The 7,437-nt window shown below is 34.4% G+C and overlaps 1 pseudogene across 1 annotated transcript; it reads left to right on the top strand.

Annotated features, from left to right (window-relative positions):
* The first annotated feature begins 1,233 nt into the window (after positions 1 to 1,233).
* On the top strand, positions 1,234 to 7,437 carry LOC145601930 (ABC transporter A family member 12-like; annotated as a pseudogene). The gene is made up of 18 exons (XR_014104471.1): positions 1,234 to 1,419; positions 1,884 to 2,175; positions 2,509 to 2,579; positions 2,685 to 2,805; positions 2,981 to 3,097; positions 3,262 to 3,350; positions 3,565 to 3,723; positions 4,125 to 4,287; positions 4,362 to 4,487; positions 4,603 to 4,683; positions 4,836 to 5,167; positions 5,390 to 5,590; positions 5,786 to 5,895; positions 5,990 to 6,074; positions 6,315 to 6,443; positions 6,617 to 6,722; positions 6,829 to 6,917; positions 7,158 to 7,437. The product of XR_014104471.1 is annotated as an ABC transporter A family member 12-like (transcript).

The following is a 7,437-nucleotide window of genomic DNA, read 5'->3' as shown; positions in this document are numbered from 1 at the left end:
GTACTAGCTTTAATTTGTATTTATGTTACAACAGATTCAATGTGACTTGCATGTAAGTATGTAACAAACATGTTTGGTTCTATTAACAGACAAATTCTTAAATGAACCTGGTTCACACTAATTTATCGTGGACCACTAACATTAGAAAAAGTATGGTTGTTTTATTAATAAAAAAAGGGTCACTATAATTAAAAAAAAAATCACTATATTGAAATAAAAATCATTTTGGTAATATATAGACCTAAGTGGTTATTTTTGTAATGAAATATTTTATATACTGATCAATATGAATAATAAAGGCCACTATGTTAAAATTAGGGTAATAGCGTCGTATTTCAAGTTCACAATATTATTAAACGTTGTATTAGTTTTAATAAAGGTTACTAGGTTAAAAATAAGGTTACTATGTTAAAAATAATGGTCACTATGTTCAATATAAAGTCAGTTGCGTGTGTATAGACCTCGGGTCCACAATAATATTATTGTGGACCAGGTCCACGCAAGTCTTTTTGCTATTAACGTATTGATACTCAAAATTGCACAAAGATTTTCTTTTTGAATGTCACAAATATCTGAGAAATTGCTTAGATTTTAAAGGAATTAGGAATAATGCATACTACATTCATCCTATATTAATTCAATAACTTTTAAATTAGGAAATAGTGATTATTTTTCTTCATGCAATGTAAAAGGAAATATTGGAGTCATGCTAGTCACATGTTAATTACTACTCCCTCCGTCCCAAAAAGAACGACCTATTTGGCCAAAACTTTGTCCCAAAAAGAATGACTCATTTGCATTAAAACACCACCAATTTGCAATAATATTTGTGCAAAATTAGCTTCCCCATATAAAGATCTGATTTTCCATGTTATTTTATTACTTTCTCTATTCCAATATACTTTTACTTCTTTTTACTTAACTTCCTTAATACCCGCGTAATCAACCCAAATGGGTCGTTCTTTTTGAGACGGAAGGAGTATTAATTATCATTAATATTTTGAAAAAATAAATAATTTTTCATCGAAACAACATGAGCTTATTCGGACAGTCATAATTATTTAACAATCGTACATGCATATGCTACATGTCTACGCGAGGTTGTTTAAACTAGCGACTACAAGAGACTTGAAAGAGAAGTGAGATCGATCAAGGGGCATGCGTTACAAGGGGCTACTACAACATCGTACGTAAGACATTGTTGAGATTTTTATCACTAGGAAAACTGAAAAAGACTACTGAAAACCTTAATCAAACCCCTGAAATACTCCTGCTTCTTTCTTCAGAAATTCTCCTCTTTCTGTCATTTTTCTACTTTGGAATTTTTATTTGAAGATAAAAATGGCAAATGCATCCCCCTCAAAAGCGAGTTATTGGGTTCAATCTAATGCCCTGCTAAGGAAGAACTTGACTTATCAGGTCCACCCTTCTTCTCCATTACAAAATAGTGTTCTGATTTTTTTTATTTTTTTTAATTTGATTGATTTTAAGCAATTTGATTACAAGAGTATGAATTATGTGATTGATATATATATGATTAAGTGAAAAGGAAATTTTGAATTTTGCAATTGAATTCCCATGTTTGTTTTTTCCATTGTAAAAATGAATTCTTGATTAAAACAGGAACTTGGGGGTTAATGAGCAGAATATGACAACATTGCATAAAATTGGCAATTGGGTTTTCACTTGGTGTATAAAAATATCCTGTAATTGTATAGATATATCAGGTTGGCCTTGGGCCATGAATGATTTTGTATTATATGGGAATTATTGAATAAAAATCTTTATTTGTTTAATGTATATAGTGATTAAATTAATTGGATTACATTGTAGAATTACAGTAGAATGCAATTCTAAGTTTTTGAATGATAATGTGATTGCAGAAAAGGAACAAATGTCAGAATTGCTGTCTGTTTGTTTTCCCAGTGCTGATATTAGTATTACTAGTGGTGGTACAATACGAAATAGAGAAAGAATCATTAACGGAAAAACTGAATCCACCGGTTCCTAATCCACCGGAGAGGTTACCGGTGTTACAAATTCCGTCGCAGTATTCTATGGCCGTGAGGTCCAAATTGCTTCCGTTCCAAGACTTACCGGACCCTTCCTGCAGGAATGACTCTTCCTGTCCTGCTACATTTCTTTACACTGCTTCCAATCAGTCTTTTGCCAAGGGTACTACATCCCGAGTTAAATAACTTATTCTTTCTTTAAAGGGAAATAATATCGCGTTATACACTTATACTCGTGCTCTTAGGCACAATTCATGTACTATTGTTCACATTCAACTACTAACTTTTAAATTATGCAAAGGGTAAGCTAAAAATGTGGGGGCTATTTTTTCATCGAATTGTATGTTCAATGTTTAATATATAGGCTGGGTATCACGTCTGGTTTAATTTATGACTACAATTGATTAAGCAGGATGTTGAAATGATGTTATGCTTAAAAATGTCTATGTTAAAATGATGTTGTGTTCATTGTGATATCTTGTATTATGCTTGTTAGGTGTGGTTGGTGACATGTTTCCAACTGCCACCTCTGTGAATTCGTCTGACCTCCTTGAGCCCCTAGTCTTGGTGAGCCTATCTTCATTGAAGAAATGTTTTCGAGTTATTGGCAAGGTCGTTTATTTTTATTTGTAGTTTTAATGTTGCAATCGTTGTTTGGTTGAATTGGTACAGGGAACTGATACCTTTTCTGATGAGGATGATCTTTCTTATGAGTACTCAAAACTCTATTACATACAACACAAATGCAATAAGAGTTCATCGATTTCTTTGCCCTTGAAAGAAAAAAACATTGGTATTATTTTGCTGCATATGAAAACATTTTGTTTCCTTACTCCTCTAGCAAAGCATGTTTCAAGTACTATTCTCATTGATTAAACCATGTTCAGAATGAGGCTCGTGCATCCTTGATTTCACTGTTAGTTTTTGTACTTGAATTTCTGTTTTACAATGAATAATCCTTTATTCAGAGTTGGAATGCATGGAAGGGCTCACATTGTGGAGGAATAGCTACTCTGACATCAATGATGTAATATATAAGGGTGATTTTCGTGTCAATACCAAGGAGGAGGAGGAATTCGCTGGAGGTCGGTTGATTTAAGACCATATGATAAATCTATGTGATAGTTGATATATTTTTTTTAATAAGCTATCTATTTATAGTTACCCTAGTTGACGTAGTTATATCTACTCATTTACTATCTTTACATGCTCGGATAGGAGTAATTTCTTTTTCCTTCTCACTTGACAGCTTTTGATCTCCAGAACTCTGAAGCCAGCCAATTTAATGTTGTAGTATGGTACAAAACCCCTGAGGAGGTTGTGCGAATGCTGAATATGGTAATAAGCTAATAGCTCCTGTTAATCTTGGTTTGAAATTGTTAAAAACTTAATATATAACTAAAACTATTTGTCCTAAGCCTATTGTTGTAAGCATTTTGAGTTTTTGACCCTCATTTTCGAGATTCTGTAGAGTTGTTTGTATTCAATGTCAGGCACTAATATTGTCTCTAACATTATAACAATGAGCTTGATGAAGATTTGCAATCTGTAGGTATCCAATGCATATCTTCAATTTTTACGAGGGAAAAGTGCAGGAATACCAATAGAGTTTATGAAAGATATGCCCACGCATAACTATGAGAACTCGCCAAAATTTGTGACACTCTTGAGTACACTATTGTTCATATGGATTATTGTCTGGTTATTTCCAGTAAGTCCCTTGTTATTTTCAGGAACTCATTCTTTATTTAGCAAAGTATGCAATGCTCTAGTTATGCATTCAAGGTATTGGCTTCTAAGTTCGTATTGTTTCCTTCTTATTATACGAAGTAACTTTTATCTTGAATCGCTGTAGAACATTTTTCCAATCCTAACAAGGCAAGTAAGTATCAAAAAGTCTAACGAAAACAACTTAAATTAAATAATATTAATACTAAGTATAACGAAACAGCTTGAATTAAATAATACTAAGTATGTGTTAGTTGTTAGATGGTTTACTTGATGTAACCGAACACAGAGCAAGAGTGACTTTATCTTGTGAATAATTAATGCTGTTAACTAAGGAAAAATTCAAGTTCCTAATTCACATGAAGATTATTTTATGCTTTTCAGGTGATTTTGCAAGCTCTGGTTTATGAAAAGCAACATAAACTCCGAATGATGATGAAAATGAATGGGCTTGGTGATAGAGCATATTGGACTATTTCATATGGATATTTTGTCATTGTCTCTTTAATCTATATGCTATGTTTTGTAGCTGTTGGTTCGCTTTTAGGTAATAATGCATATGCATCACCTTTTTTACTCATATACTTCAAGTTTATTCACACTTAATTTTTTTGGTTGCAGGACTAAGTTTCTTTAGACTGAATGACTACAGCATCCAATTTGTGTTCTATTTTGTTTATATAAACTTGCAAGTTTCTGTGGCCTTCCTAGCCACAGGGTTATTCTCCAATATCAAGATGGCTTCAGGTGTGAATATTTTATTTAATATACATTGTATCACCCCAAAATATTAGATATCTGCAGTAAACTATAACTTTCTTGCTCATGATACTCAATTACTCATTAAGACTATTTCATGTAGTTGTGGGGTATTTACTTGTGTTTTTGACTGGACTGCTGGGGAACTTCCTATTCAAGAGCTTGCTTGTAAAATCGTTTCCAAGTAAGTTTCATTATCAAAGGATGCTCTTGATAGAAATTTGTCAGATTTAAAATTTAACGTCTAATGTGTTTTATCAATATGAAATATGCAACTAACTAAATCAAAAGATCTTTGTGTATGTCTTATTTTGAATATATATTTTAATATTTCAGGAATCTGGGTGATTATTCTTGAGCTGTATCCTGGATTTTCATTATTTCGCGGGTTATATGAACTACAGCAATATGCTTTTGATGGAAGTATGGTGGGTGAAAGTGGCATGGAGTGGCGAGACTTGAATAACCCTGATAATGGAATGAGAGAGGTCATAATCATCATGTTAGTGGAGTGGGTGGTAACTGTAATCTTAGCATATTTTTTCGACCAATTTTCATCGTCTGGAAATTGGTGGAGGAAGCTTTCATCACCTCCAGGGCAACCTAATTTCCGGAGTAATGAATCTTCAGATTCTTTAGATGCAGAGAAAATTGATGTAGTCCAAGAGGTGAGACTTTTATTCCGTGTGTATTCATGCAGTAGTCATTACCATCCCTAAAAGAATTAAACTTAATCTGTTCCTTCTCTTGTTGCCTATAACTTTTTATTTTTAACTGAAGTACAAATAGATGGTCAAAGTCAATCAACTTCATTGTTCTTAGCTCAATTATATGTAAAAAAAATTCTTGCAAATTACTTACTCCCCATTTACCCCCTTCGGCTTTAATAGAGGGAAATAGTGAAGCAATCGATACTCGAGTCAGCTGAAATTCATCCCATTCTCTGTGAGAACATCAGGAAGGTGTATCCAGCAAGAGATGGAAACCCTCCCAAAATTGCTGTCAAAGGAATGTATCTTGCTTTGCCTCAATCAGGTTGCTTTGGGATGCTTGGCCCGAATGGTGCAGGAAAAACCTCATTCATTAGCATGGTTAGTCCAAAGTTCTTCACTTATCATCTGAGAAGTTTAAGATGTCTACATGGCTATATATACCAGAATCTTCACTGGTCATTGTATACGAACTTCATTCATCATTTTATCATCCTGGTAACAAGGGTGCAGAAGTAGATATACAATGAATCATAAACCTTATTACTAAGCATTTTCCTCCTTTTGCTCACACAGATGATTGGTCTTACAAAGCCAACCTCTGGCACAGCATTCATAAATGGTTTTGACATAAGAACAAACATGGATGAGATATACTCTATGATCGGTGTTTGTCCTCAGGACAAGTAAGTTTTTATTAACTCTCTCTGTCCTACGTCCCCTACTTGAGGATCTTTTGAAGCCATAGTTTACAATTTCTTTTTCTCTTGATAACTGCAGTCTTCTCTGGGAAACTCTAACAGGACGGGAGCATCTAATGTTTTATGGTAGACTAAAGGGCCTTAGAGATGCTGCCTTAAAAGAGGTGCTTGCATATCTCTCTTAACGAATCGTGTGTTGAATAATCTCCTCATATCAACATTATTGCTGGATGGATATGTTGAATAATCTCTTCATGTCAACATGGCTTTGTACCATGCAAGATTTTTCATAGTTATTGAAGTTTTTAAGGATGTTTATTGGTGGGTTTGGATCAATAAATTTTGGCAGAAACAGGCAGATAGTTTAATTCCTAATTCTAGTGTTCACTTCTTACATGAATTAGGCAGTGGAGGAATCTCTTAAGAATGTCAGTTTATATTATGGCGGTTTTGCTGACAAACAAACTGGGAAGTACAGCGGCGGTATGCAGAGGAGACTAAGTGTTGCTATATCCCTGATTGGAGATCCCAAGGTTTGTTCTTAGCATCATATGAGTATATAACCCTATTGTCCATTAAAGTATTTCTTGATTTCTTTTCTTTAGCGCGATGTATATTTTTCTAATCATTCAAGCAGCAAAGGCTGATTCTGTTTCATGTATTCGTGTAAGTAAGATTAATGATATATAAGATTCTTTTTTCAAAGGTTGTATTCATGGACGAACCTAGCACTGGACTAGATCCGGCTTCCAGAAACAATCTGTGGAATGTTGTAAAGCGTGCAAAGCAAGATCGAGCCATTGTTCTTACTAGTAATCTTTTTTACCTGTCCTTTTTCTATATATGCATATGCATAGGCACATAGCTCTTAGTGTTTTGCATCGCCACTGACAATTTATGGCTCAAACAATTTCACAGCACACTCTATGGAAGAAGCTGAAGCTCTTTGTGACCGGTTAGGTATTTTTGTCAATGGTGACATGCAGTGCATAGCGGATGCAAAAGAGGTTAATCTCTTCAAAACTCTCTTTTTCCATACGCACCTCCTAAGATCAGGTTATTGTCTGAAGTCATGCATAAAATATCTTAGGTAGTTTTATATATAAAGATTATATGATTAATTAAGTAGATGAGCTTAAGGTTATGCCATGTTTCATTTGTATGTTTGATGTCATTTTATTGAGGACTCTTATTCTTCATGAACTCTCAATCATCTCTGATATATTCTTTACCCTTACTATTGACAGTTGAAGGCTCGATATGGGGGGTTGTTGGTGTTCACCATGACAACCACAGTAGACTACAACACGGAGGTGGAAAATATGGTGAAGTTGATCTGCCCTAATGCCCTCAAGATATACCACCTTGCAGGTACCCAAAAGTTTGAGCTCCCAAAAAATGAGGTCAGGATTGCTGATATATTTCAGGCTGTGGAGATTGCGAAGGGTAGGTTCCCGGTTCATGCGTGGGGCTTAGGTAGACACCACCTTGGAAGATGTCTTCATCAAGGTTGCTAGGGCTGCTTAA

This window comes from Chenopodium album, chromosome 2 (genome assembly GCF_948465745.1).
Source record: "Chenopodium album chromosome 2, dcCheAlbu1.1, whole genome shotgun sequence".
NCBI lineage: Eukaryota > Viridiplantae > Streptophyta > Magnoliopsida > Caryophyllales > Amaranthaceae > Chenopodium > Chenopodium album.
This window is presented reverse-complemented; position numbering and strand designations above follow the sequence as displayed.